This window comes from Scardinius erythrophthalmus, assembly GCF_964197995.2.
Source record: "Scardinius erythrophthalmus genome assembly, chromosome: 2".
Classification (NCBI taxonomy): Eukaryota; Metazoa; Chordata; class Actinopteri; order Cypriniformes; family Leuciscidae; genus Scardinius; species Scardinius erythrophthalmus.
The window spans coordinates 3,876,941-3,891,717 of record NC_138222.1 but is presented as its reverse complement, the minus strand read 5'-3'; positions in this window follow the sequence as shown (position 1 = coordinate 3,891,717).

Sequence of the window (14,777 nt, the reverse complement as noted above, 5' to 3'; positions counted from 1 at the left end):
CTTGAGTCTACGACATACGGTCTAGTAGTTATGAGCAGTTTTGCGCTTTTGGTTGCTATAGCGCCACCAATGGGCCAATCGGGGTCATACTTTTATAGGTTCTCCCCAAATTGAGGACTACCATTTGGCCAAGTTTCAAGGTTCCAGCTCTTACGGTTTGGTCTGCACGATGCGTTTAAGGGGAAAATAATAATAATAATAATAATAATAATTAAAGCTGCAAGCAGCATTTATCGGGGTTCAAGCATTTAAGGCCTTTAGGCACATAAGCATTTAAGACATTAAGATTTATTTAGAAAGCTTTTAACCACTGAAATAATAGATGGAAAAGTCCATTTACAGCCAATACAGGCAATTTACCATAGGAAATATGTGTTTTTTAAAGCTTTTTAACAGTTATAGCACCATCTATAGTCCGATCTCCATGAAATTTTGCATGCTTGTTAATGATGTTATGGCACATAAGCTCACCAATTTTCGTGAAGTTCTGAGTTTTTGTTTAGGATTTATAGGCTTTTGAGTGCATTTTGCCACGCCCATTTTCTTTATGACCCAATATACCCATGCGAAAAATGCAAAAGTTCAACTTTTTTTTGATAATTATTGATCTTGAGAGTCCATAGAATTGTCCTAGACTCGTTTGGTTCTGATCGGGCGAAAAACCTAGGACTAGTTCGCAAAAGTAGGTTTTTAACATAATTACGAATATTTAATGAACGGTTTGATTGACAGCAATGGTTCTTGAGGCAAAGTTGTTCAACAAGAGGAGATCTATCAAATGGTATGCATTTTGTGACAATAAGTGTAACACCACGTGATTACAGAGCCATAAAACTCGTTAGCGCCAACTAGTGGCCGATTTCTTTTAAAATTCTTACAGACCTCTAGGGCCATGAGTCGAACATGCCCACCGAGTTTCGTTCCGATAGGCCTCCGTTAACCTTGTCTAATAGGTGCTCAAACTTCATTGGCCGATGGCGGCCATGTTTTTTGAGATACACCAATGTCCTCATAGACATACATGGCACCTTGGACCAAGACACTGCATACCAATTTTCAAGTCAATCGGACTAACGGTCAGGTGGTTATAGCCTGTTTTATGTTTTTTTCATGTTATAGCGCCACCATGTGACCAATCGCCGCGATTTTTTTACCGTGACCTCATATTGACGTCTTACACATGTGTACCAGGTTTGGTTAAAATACCTCTTTTACTTCTGGAGTTATAGCCATTTTAGTAAAATAGGCTCCTCCCACAACGTTAATTTTGCACCCCCTAGCGACCGTGAATCGAAATTTCAACTTTTTTTTGATAATTATTGATATTCAGACTCCAGAGAACAATTCTGCACTGGTTTGGTTCCGATCGGGCAAAAAACCAGGGACTAGTTCGCAAAAGTAGATTTTCGACAAAATTCAAAATGGCGGAAAATCTATCATGGCGGAAATAAAATCGGAGATATACGTTTTGTTCGTCAGGCGTCCAGCTTTCCAATGATATAAGACACTTGAGTCTATGACTTACGGTCTAGGAGTTATGAGCAGTTTCGCGCTTTTGGTTGCTATAGCGCCACCTATGGGCCAATCGGGGTCATAATTTGATAACCTCTCCTCGATTTTTGTACTACCATATGGCAAAGTTTCAAAGCTCTAGCCCTTACGGTTTGGGCTGCACGATGCGTTTTACGGCAGAATAATAATAATAATTAAAGCTGCAAGCAGCATTTATCGGGGTTCAAGCATTTAAGGCCTTTAGGCACATAAGCATTTAAGACATTAAGATTTATTTAGAAAGCTTTTAACCACTGAAATAATAGATGGAAAAGTCCATTTACAGCCAATACAGGCAATTTACCATAGGAAATATGTGTTTTTTAAAGCTTTTTAACAGTTATAGCACCATCTATAGTCCGATCTCCATGAAATTTTGCATGCTTGTTAATGATGTTATGGCACATAAGCTCACCAATTTTCGTGAAGTTCTGAGTTTTTGTTTAGGATTTATAGGCTTTTGAGTGCATTTTGCCACGCCCATTTTCTTTATGACCCAATATACCCATGCGAAAAATGCAAAAGTTCAACTTTTTTTTGATAATTATTGATCTTGAGAGTCCATAGAATTGTCCTAGACTCGTTTGGTTCTGATCGGGCGAAAAACCTAGGACTAGTTCGCAAAAGTAGGTTTTTAACATAATTACGAATATTTAATGAACGGTTTGATTGACAGCAATGGTTCTTGAGGCAAAGTTGTTCAACAAGAGGAGATCTATCAAATGGTATGCATTTTGTGACAATAAGTGTAACACCACGTGATTACAGAGCCATAAAACTCGTTAGCGCCAACTAGTGGCCGATTTCTTTTAAAATTCTTACAGACCTCTAGGGCCATGAGTCGAACATGCCCACCGAGTTTCGTTCCGATAGGCCTCCGTTAACCTTGTCTAATAGGTGCTCAAACTTCATTGGCCGATGGCGGCCATGTTTTTTGAGATACACCAATGTCCTCATAGACATACATGGCACCTTGGACCAAGACACTGCATACCAATTTTCAAGTCAATCGGACTAACGGTCAGGTGGTTATAGCCTGTTTTATGTTTTTTTCATGTTATAGCGCCACCATGTGACCAATCGCCGCGATTTTTTTACCGTGACCTCATATTGACGTCTTACACATGTGTACCAGGTTTGGTTAAAATACCTCTTTTACTTCTGGAGTTATAGCCATTTTAGTAAAATAGGCTCCTCCCACAACGTTAATTTTGCACCCCCTAGCGACCGTGAATCGAAATTTCAACTTTTTTTTGATAATTATTGATATTCAGACTCCAGAGAACAATTCTGCACTGGTTTGGTTCCGATCGGGCAAAAAACCAGGGACTAGTTCGCAAAAGTAGATTTTCGACAAAATTCAAAATGGCGGAAAATCTATCATGGCGGAAATAAAATCGGAGATATACGTTTTGTTCGTCAGGCGTCCAGCTTTCCAATGATATAAGACACTTGAGTCTATGACTTACGGTCTAGGAGTTATGAGCAGTTTCGCGCTTTTGGTTGCTATAGCGCCACCTATGGGCCAATCGGGGTCATAATTTGATAACCTCTCCTCGATTTTTGTACTACCATATGGCAAAGTTTCAAAGCTCTAGCCCTTACGGTTTGGGCTGCACGATGCGTTTTACGGCAGAATAATAATAATAATAATAATAATAAAAATCAGCACAATTACAATAGGGTTTCAGCACTTCGTGCTTGAACCCCTAATTAAAGCTGCAAGCAGCATTTATCGGGGTTCAAGCATTTAAGGCCTTTAGGCACATAAGCATTTAAGACATTAAGATTTATTTAGAAAGCTTTTAACCACTGAAATAATAGATGGAAAAGTCCATTTACAGCCAATACAGGCAATTTACCATAGGAAATGTGTTTTTTAAAGCTTTTTAACAGTTATAGCACCATCTATAGTCCGATCTCCATGAAATTTTGCATGCTTGTTAATGATGTTATGGCACATAAGCTCACCAATTTTCGTGAAGTTCTGAGTTTTTGTTTAGGATTTATAGGCTTTTGAGTGCATTTTGCCACGCCCATTTTCTTTATGACCCAATATACCCATGCGAAAAATGCAAAAGTTCAACTTTTTTTTGATAATTATTGATCTTGAGAGTCCATAGAATTGTCCTAGACTCGTTTGGTTCTGATCGGGCGAAAAACCTAGGACTAGTTCGCAAAAGTAGGTTTTTAACATAATTACGAATATTTAATGAACGGTTTGATTGACAGCAATGGTTCTTGAGGCAAAGTTGTTCAACAAGAGGAGATCTATCAAATGGTATGCATTTTGTGACAATAAGTGTAACACCACGTGATTACAGAGCCATAAAACTCGTTAGCGCCAACTAGTGGCCGATTTCTTTTAAAATTCTTACAGACCTCTAGGGCCATGAGTCGAACATGCCCACCGAGTTTCGTTCCGATAGGCCTCCGTTAACCTTGTCTAATAGGTGCTCAAACTTCATTGGCCGATGGCGGCCATGTTTTTTGAGATACACCAATGTCCTCATAGACATACATGGCACCTTGGACCAAGACACTGCATACCAATTTTCAAGTCAATCGGACTAACGGTCAGGTGGTTATAGCCTGTTTTATGTTTTTTTCATGTTATAGCGCCACCATGTGACCAATCGCCGCGATTTTTTTACCGTGACCTCATATTGACGTCTTACACATGTGTACCAGGTTTGGTTAAAATACCTCTTTTACTTCTGGAGTTATAGCCATTTTAGTAAAATAGGCTCCTCCCACAACGTTAATTTTGCACCCCCTAGCGACCGTGAATCGAAATTTCAACTTTTTTTTGATAATTATTGATATTCAGACTCCAGAGAACAATTCTGCACTGGTTTGGTTCCGATCGGGCAAAAAAACAGGGACTAGTTCGCAAAAGTAGATTTTCGACAAAATTCAAAATGGCGGAAAATCTATCATGGCGGAAATAAAATCGGAGATATACGTTTTGTTCGTCAGGCGTCCAGCTTTCCAATGATATAAGACACTTGAGTCTATGACTTACGGTCTAGGAGTTATGAGCAGTTTCGCGCTTTTGGTTGCTATAGCGCCACCTATGGGCCAATCGGGGTCATAATTTGATAACCTCTCCTCGATTTTTGTACTACCATATGGCAAAGTTTCAAAGCTCTAGCCCTTACGGTTTGGGCTGCACGATGCGTTTTACGGCAGAATAATAATAATAATAATAATTAAAGCTGCAAGCAGCATTTATCGGGGTTCAAGCATTTAAGGCCTTTAAGCACATAAGCATTTAAGACATTAAGTTTTATTTGTAAAGCTTTTAACCACTGAAATAATAGATGGAAAAGACCATTTACAGCCAAAACAGGCAATTTACCATAGGAAATATATGGTTTTCAAAGCTTTTTAACAGTTATAGCGCCACCTATCGTACGATCTTCATGAAATTTTACATGCTTGTTTAGACTGTTATGGTACATATGCTCACCAATTTTTGTGAAGTTCTGAGTTTTCGTTTAGGATTTATAGGCTTTTAAATGCATTTTGCCACGCCCATTTTCATTATGACCCAATATACCCATGCGAAAAATGCTAAAGTTGAACTTTTTTTTGATAATTATTGATCTAGAGAGTCCAGAGAATTACCCTAGACTGGTTTTGTTCCGATCGGGCAAAAAACCTAGGACTAGTTCGCAAAAGTAGGTTTTTAACATAATTGCGAATATTTAATGAACGGTTTGATTGACAGCAATGGTTCTTGAGGCAAAGTTGTTCAGCATGAGCAGATCTATCAAATGATATGCATTTTGTGACAATAAGTGTAACACCACGTGATTACAGAGCCATAAAACTCGTTAGCGCCAACTAGTGGCCGATTTCTTTCAAAATTCTTACAGACCTCTAGGGCCATGAGTTGAACATGCCCATCGAGTATCGTTCCGATCGGCCTCCGTTAACCTTGTCTAATAGGTGCTCAAATTTCATTGGTCGATGGCTGTCATGTTTTTCGAGGTACGCCAATGTCCTCATAGACATACATGGCACCTTGGACCAAGACACTGCATACCAATTTTCAAGTCAATCGGACAAACGGTCACGTGGTCATAGCCCTTTTCATGTTTTTTTCATGTTATAGCGCCACCATGTGATCAATCGTCGAAATTTTTTTACTATGACCCCAAATTGAACTCATACACATGTGTACCAAGTTTGGTGAAGATATCTCATTTCCTTTTCGAGTTATAGCCATTTTAGTAAAATAGGCTCCTCCCACAACATTAATTTATCACCCGCTAGCGACCAGGAATCGAAATTTCGACTTTTTTTCGATAATTATTGATCTTCAGACTCCAAAGAACATTTCTGCACTGGTTTGGTTCCGATCGGGCGAAAAACCAGGGACTAGTTCGCAAAAGTAGGTTTTTGACAAAATTCAAAATGGCGGAAAAATTTGCATACCTGAAATAAAATCGGAGATATACGTTTTGACCTTCAGGCGTCCAGCTTTCCAATGATATAGGACACTTGAGTCTACGACATACGGTCTAGGAGTTATGAGCAGTTTCGCGCTTTTGGTCGCTATAGCGCCACCTATGGGCCAATCTGGGTCATACTTTGATAGGTTCTCCCCAAATTGAGGACTACCATTTGGCCAAGTTTCAAGGTTCCAGCTCTTACGGTTTGGGCTGCACGATGCGTTTTAGGGGAGAATAATAATAATAATAATAATAAAAATCAGTACAATTACAATAGGGTTTCAGCACTTCGTGCTTGAACCCCTAATAATAAAAATCAGCACAATTACAATAGGGTTTCAGCACTTCGTGCTTGAACCCCTAATAATAATAATAAAAATCAGCACAATTACAATAGGGTTTCAGCACTTCGTGCTTGAACCCCTAATAATAAAAATCAGTACAATTACAATAGGGTTTCAGCACTTCGTGCTTGAACCCCTAATTAATGTTTCATTATGTTTAATTGTAGTGTGATATAATGATCAATAATAACACATTTTTAGCATCTAAGCACATCTAGGCACTTTTTTAAACCTGGGGTGGGCGATATGGCAATAATATCATATCACTATTTTTTTTTTCAGGAAAATCACGATTTTATCACGATTCTTTTTTCATGTTGGTTTTACTATTTTGCAAGTGACTGAGCATTACAGCCAAACTAATGTCCCTATTTTAAAAACAAAGCCTTATAGGTAAAAAAATATAAAATAAAAAAGAATGGCAGACATTTAGGCCAAAGTGGCGAAGATAAAAATCTTTGTCATTATTTTCTTTGTTATTAAAAATTAAGAACAGAGATACACATTACACATACACAACTTAATATACAAATGAAATAAACAGTGCTTTAATTAAATGAACAAATATGAAAATAAAACACAACAGACTTAAAGTTCTCAATCAAGAGCAGTGAATGATTTCCTCTGTGTGTTTTGTTGTTTTATTAACATTTAAGGGATAGTTCTCCCCCCAAAAAGTCATAATTTACTCTCTTAAAGGGGTGGTTCGGGATTTTTGACATCAGACCTCATTTTTAAGTCAGCCTGGTTGTTATTCATCAGTGGAGACATTTTCTTTAAAAAATTATCCAGTCCTTATATTTGGATAGTTAGCCGATGCTAGGCTAGCGCGAGTCAAGGGTAGATGTTAGCCAGCCATTAAAAACCGTTTTACCCACTCCACAGTGCACCAAACGCAAATCAATTATAACACTAGACTATCGATGCAAATGTACGTTGAGAGAATAATGTTAGAAATCAAACTTACCTTTCATCTCAATGATCCCAAAGGAACTAGTTTCTCAGCAGCTGCGGAATTTTACTTTGCTCCAGTTAGTAATGCGGCAAAAAGTAAACACAGAAAAGAAGCGCACTACAGTGTGTGCAGTACATGTGTGTACCGGCTCACTCGGTTGCCTAGGTAATCAATATCACTCCGCTGCTGCTGTAGACAAGGCTTATGATTACAGGGAACAAATTATAACTGATGCAATGTGATGAAAGGTAAGTTTGATTTCTAACATTATTCTCTCAACGGACATTTGCATCGATAGTCTAGTGTTATAATTGATTTGCGTTTGGTGCACTGTGGAGTGGGTAAAACGGTTTTTAATGGCTGGCTAACATCTACCCTTGACTCGCGCTAGCCTAGCATCGGCTAACTATCCAAATATAAGGACTGGATAATTTTTTAAAAAAAATGTCTCCACTGATGAATAACAACCAGGCTGACTTGAAAATGAGGTCCGATGTAAAAAATCCCGAACCACCCCTTTAAGTTGTTTTAAACCCGAATAAGTTTCTTTCTTCTGTTGAAAATAAATGTTATTTGAAAGAATGTGAGTAACCACAACAGTTGATGTACTCCTGTGACTTCCATAGTATATTTTTTTCCTACTATGTATGGCAGTCAATGGGGACCAGCAACTGTTTGGTTTTGGGTGAACTATCTCTTTAAGGACAAGCGGCAGCATGTTTATTATTAGGGCTACTGTCTCTTTAAGAACTGCACGTGACGCGTCTAATATACACCGTACACGCATATGACAAGCAGATTTTAATTAATTTTCTCTGTTTGCTTTCACTTTAGACATAACCAACTTTGTTTATGTAAACATTATCTGTATTTGACAGTATTAGCGCAATATAAGACTCAAAAGATAACTTAGTCCAGTAACAGGCTTTTAGTGCATGTACGCGTCGAGTGTACGCGCTCAGTAAAGCGCATGTTTGAACAGCGCATCAGCAGCGAATGACATGTTTAACCGGCAAGGCTTTAAAGCACATGCAAATAATGAACTTTTGTGAACTGCAGTGTCCCGTTCCTCTGCGTTAACATTTGATGTGAATATACGTCGTGCTGCAGTGTAGCCTATAGACAGGGCCGTTTCTAGCCTTTTTGGCACCCTAGGCAAGATTCCTATTGAGTACCCCCCCCCCCCCCCATATTATATATATTTATATATTATATATAAATTATATATTGTAATTTGGCATTAACAGTTTTACTCACTTAAAAGGACTTTGTTGTTGCACTGCTGGAGTAGTTAATAAATTAATTAATAAATGATCGTTCTCTCCCATAGGATTTTGTGAAAATATGTTGGGTGGACCCCTGTCCCTCTAGTCTAGGGGGTTTCGGGGGCATGCTCCCCCGCTAGAAAAGTTTGTACATTTTAAGGTTAAATTAATGCATCAATCTGGTGCACTTTGAGAGCTAAAAATTAAGAGCTTCAACCCATGAACTGTGCACACTGAACAAAGAAAAAACATTGACTTGTACCTGGACACTAAAGGGCTCAAACATCTTAGTTATGATATAGAGTCTCAGTCTTATGGGTTGCCGTTTGTAAAGCGGCTCACGCTGAAAATAACAGCAACATTTTGTCACATTTAACTTCAAACAATGTTTAAAAAACTGGTATGAATTTTTGACGGTCACTTTTTACCACATTTACAACAATATTTGTCAACTTAGAGATATTTTAAATAGTTAAATCTAAATATTAAATGTTACACCTAAATGTTAAATATTAAATCTAAATGCTAAATATAAATCTAAATGTTAAATCTAAATCTAAATGTTAAATCTAAATGTTAAATGTTAAATCTAAATCTAAATGTTAAATCTAAATGTTAAATCTAAATCTAAATGTTAAATCTAAATCTAAATGTTAAATCTAAATGTTAAATGTTAAATCTAAATCTAAATGTTAAATCTAAATGTTAAATCTAAATGTTAAATCTAAATGTTAAATCTAAATCTAAATGTTAAATCTAAATGTTAAATCTAAATCTAAATCTAAATGTTGAATCTAAATCTAAATGTTGAATCTAAATGTTTTGGGTGAAACTAAATATTTAACATATGCAAATTCAAAATGCCGGAAGTGCCAAAATAAAAGCTCGAGGTGGTCAGTGTGTGTTTATAGCATGGTTTATAGTGTCAAATAACGAATAAAAACCATCTCATAATAATAACTATAATATAACGATAATAACTACCTAAAATAATAAAAACGTTTGGAGAAACTGTAGAGTATCGTGATGACAGAGTAATGACATGACATTCAGTCAAAGTGAGCCCCCTAGTGGCTGGCTATTATGGCTACAGGTCATAAAAGTGACACTAGCCTACTCTTCAAATACAGTTTTTTTCAAACGTGTTTATTATTTTAGGTAGTTATTATCACGATAATCTATTTCCAAGAGTCCATTTCCTCGGATGAGATGGTTTTTATCTGTTATTTGACACTATAAACCATGCTGTAAACACACACTGACCACCTCGAGCTTTTATTTTGGCACTTCCTGTGTTACCGGCATTTTGAATTTGCATATTAGTTAAATATTTAGTTTCACCCCAAACATTTAGATTCAACATTTAGATTTAGAGTTAACATTTAGATTTAGATTCAACATTTAGATTTAGATTTAGATTTAACATTTAGATTTAACATTTAGATTTAGATTTAACATTTAGATTTAACATTTAACATTTAGATTTAACATTTAGATTTAACATTTATATTTATATTTATATTTAACATTTAGATTTAGATTTAACATTTAGATTTAGATTTAGCATTTAGATTTAACATTTAACATTTAGGTGTAACATTTAATATTTAGATTTAACTATTTAAAATATCTCTAAGTTGACAAATATTGTTGTAAATGTGGTAAAAAGTGACCGTCAAAAATTCATACCAGTTTTTTAAACATTGTTTGAAGCTAAATGTGACATAATGTTACTGTTATTTTCAGCGTGAGCCGCTTTACAAACGGCGCCCCATACAGTCTACATTACATTATCACTGGTGTTTATGATTTTTAAGTATTCTTATGACGTAAAATCCATATAGCCAATAATATGTACTGTATAAATTAAAAGGAATATTTCAAAAGTATATTTTACATTATAGCCTACTATAGTATAGGAAAATTACAATACTTTTGTCCTAATTTTTTCACTTGCAAGAAATAAACCCTTCAGCTTTTATTTTGGAGAAAAACACCTGATCGCATGAGCAAAGTGCGCACTTTTCTTTAAATCACGCAGCACAAACAGAATGCCTATATAGGCTACTTAATTAAAGTCTTGTGCTGTTTTACAAAGGCACAAAGCCATATCACGATTTCGATTTTAGTTCGTTGACAAAATATAACGCTAGAGACCTTTATGCTAGGCTATAACTTTTACATCTCATGTCTTGGGAAAAGGGAGAAGAGCGAGTTCGGCAAAAAGCGGATGTAGAAAGTGGTTGCTAGAAAGAAAGTAGAGCCTTAACTAGATGAACAAGAGGGTAACGTTAGCTTAGCTAACTGCTAGCTGCAATTTCTTATGGTTTGATCTCTAACACAAGTAATGGCTGTAAAATAAATCCAGCGACTGAATTCTAGAGGACCATAGCTTTCAAACAAGTTATAGCATGTGTATGTGTCCTGTAGTGAGACCATTACAACATTAGTTGTTTGTGGTTAATGTAGGCTAAACACTACACATCGGCCGGGCTGCGATCAGACAGGCAGACGGGTCAAATAAACACCTAAAAGTCGTTTAAAAATTACCCCGAGAAACAGTGCATTGCTGTGCTGTTGGTACACACGTACATAGCACATTTGGCACAAATTAGCTTATCTTATGTGACATTTTATCAGTGAGACTTCTCTGCAGTTCTCCTCGAAATTGAATGAGGGTCCGCTAAACCGGAAGTTGGTTTACAACGGAAGTACTAGACAGAAGTAAAAGTGGGCGGGGCGGAATAAGGTGAATAGAGATGGGGGTTGGCTCTTTTGACTCATGCTAGCAAAGAGGAATTCCAACATGCTACACATGCTAGCTGTGAATAGCTACATGCTAATAGCAATTAGGTAAGTGCTAAATCATGCCAAGAAAATGCTAAGAACTCCAATAGTAATCATCTGTGACAACTACCAACCACTTAGTAACACCATAGTAACCACCCATAATACCTTAGCAACCGCCCTGAACACCCTAACAACTGCCTAGCAACTCCCTAGCAACCACCCAAAATACACTACCAACCACCTAGCAACACCATAGCCACCACCCAGAACACCTTAGCAACTGCCTAGCAACACCATAGTAACCACCCAGAACACCTTAGCAACCACCTAGCAACCACCCAGAACACCCTAGCAACTGTCTAGAAATGCCCCAGAACACCCTAGCAACTGTCTAGCAACGCCCTAGCAACCACCCAGAACACCCTAGCAACTGCCTAGCAACGCCCTAGCAACCACCCAGAATACCATAGTAACCGCCTAGCAACCACCCAGAACACCCTAGCAACTGCCTAGCAACGCCCTAGCAACCACCCAGAACACCCTAGCAACTGCCTATTAACGCCCTAGCAACCACCCAGAATACCCTAGAAACTGCCTAGCAACCACCCATAACACCCTAGCAACTGCCTAGCAACACCCTAGCAACCACCCAGAATACCATAGAAACCACCTAGCAACCACCCAGAACACCTCAGCAACTGCCTAGAAACACCATAGCAACCACCCAGAACACCTTAGCAACCACCTAGCAACGCCCTAGCAACCACCCAGAACACCCTAGCGACCACCTAGCAACCACCCAGAACACCCTAGCAACTGCCTATTAACGCCCTAGCAACCACCCAGAATACCCTAGCAACCGCCTAGCAACCACCCTGAATACCTTAGCAACCGCCTAGCAACACCATAGCAACCACCTAGAACACCCTAGCAACCACCTAGCAACCACCCAGAATATCTTAGCAACCGCCTAGCAACACCATAGCAACCACCCAGAACACCCTAGCAACCGCCTAGCAACCACCCAGAATACCTTAGCAACCACCCAGAACACCATAGCAACCACCCAGAACATCCTAGCAACCTCCTAGTAACCACCCAGAACACCCTAGTAACCAACCAGAATATCCTAGCAACCACCCAGCAACACCATAGCAACCACCTAGAACACCCTAGCAACCGGCTAGCAACACCATAGCAACCACCCAGAACACCCTAGCAACCACCCAGAATACCTTAGCAACCGCCTAGCAACACCATAGCAACCACCCAGAACACCCTAGCAACCGCCTAGCAACCACCCAGAACACCCTAGCAACTGCCTAGCAACAACCCTAGCAACCACCAATAATACCCTAGCAACCGCCTAGCAACCACCCAGAACACCTTAGCAACTGCCTAGCAACCGCCTAGCAACCACCTAGCAACCACCCAGAACACCCTAGCAACTGCCTATTAACGCCCTAGCAACCACCCAGAACACCCTAGCAACCGCCTAGCAACCACCCAGAATACCTTAGCAGCCGCCTAGCATCACCATAGCAACCACCCAGAACACCCTAGCAACCGCCTAGCAACCACCCAGAATACCCTAGCAACCGCCTAGAAACACCATAGCAACCACCGAAAATACTCTAGCAACCACCTAGCAACAACATAGCAACCACCCAGAAAATCCTAGCAACCGCCTAGCAACCACCCACAATACCCTAGCAACCGCCTAGCAACACCATAGCAACCACCCAGAATACCATAGCAACCGACTAGCAACACCATAGCAACCACCCAGAATACCCTAGTGACTGTCTACAAACACCCTAACAACCACCCAGAACACCCTAGCTACCGTTTAGAGCCACATATAAACCATATTGCAACATATAGAAGCTATATTTCAGCTCCACAACATCGTACAGACATGGTTGTTGGCTCGTATGCAATCATGTACAACATCCTAGCAACCGAATGGCGAGTTTTGCCACTGCAAGCACCATTTCACATTTTCTTAAGGAAATGTACATTCTAGTTAAGTTGGCTTGAGAGAGCCAACTTACTGAAATCCTATTTAAACTTATTAATGGTGCTTGCCAAAGGCAAGGCATCATTAGTGTTCTCTTGCATACTTATTAGTGGTACTTTTCAAAGATATAGTTATTGCTATTGCTCATACTTATTCTTATTAGTGGTGCTTGCTGAAAGCAAGGCATCACTATTGTTATTGCTCATACTTATTATTATTAGTGGTGCTCGCCCCGCACCGTTTGTCTCAGACCCCTGAGTGAGGTGTCAAATCGACCGGCTCATTAAGGAGAGGTGTGCTATGACTTTTATAAGCGATCGGGGGTGCGGTGTTCGCCCCAGGGGCGAAAAAGCGGCCAAAAAAGTCCCAATGACTTAACATTGCGACGAACTTTGAGCACTCGTAGCTCTGAGCGAGGATTTCGCAGAAACGCATGATTTGCCACATTTGAAGAGGCTGACAGGCTCTGTAAGAACATACCTCACAATGGGGTAAAAGTTGCATCCCTGGGGGGCAGGAGCGTCCCAAAGTTTCCCATTGACTTACAATGGTGTAGGACGGGCCATGAAATTAAATTGCATAGGGATTTTGTATTGAACCTCTGGATCACAGTGTCATAGAGACAAGGGGGCGGATTTTACTCAGAAGACCAATCAGTCTCTCAGGATCATTGTGAAGCTATCAAGCCACCAAACAGAGTACCCTAGCAACCATTATGCAAGACCAATATCTCTGCATCAGAATATCATAAAGAGATGGGGTTAACACAAGTTTGACTCAGGGCAGCAAACAGCCATTCATGAGACACCACAACACTTGCTAGCCCCGCCCTAGCAACCATTGTCGAGCACCTTAGCAACCAAAATCCATAGAGAGATATCTTTCATTCTGAATGTCACAGAGGAATGGGAGTTGGTTTATATCATTCACACTGACAATCAGCCTTTGGAGTTTCATGATTGGCAGCTGCCAAGCCACTCCCTAGCAACCAAACAGAGTACCCTATCAACCATTTTGCAAGACCTATTTCTCTGCATTAGAACATCGTATAGAGATGGGGGTTGGCTCTTTTGACTCATGCTAGGAAACAGGAATTCCAACATGCTACACATGCTAGCTGTGAATAGCTAAATGCTAATAGCAATTAGGTAAGTGCTAAATTATGCCAAGAAAATGCTAAGAACTCCAATAGTAATCATCTGTGACAACTACCAACCACTTAGTAACACCATAGCAACCACCCATAATACCTTAGCAACCGCCTGAACACCCTAGCAACTGCCTAGAAACGCCCTAGCAACCACCCAAAATACCATAGCAACTGCCTAGCAACGCCCTAGCATCCACCCAGAATACCATAGCAACTGCCTAGCAACACCATAGCAACCACCC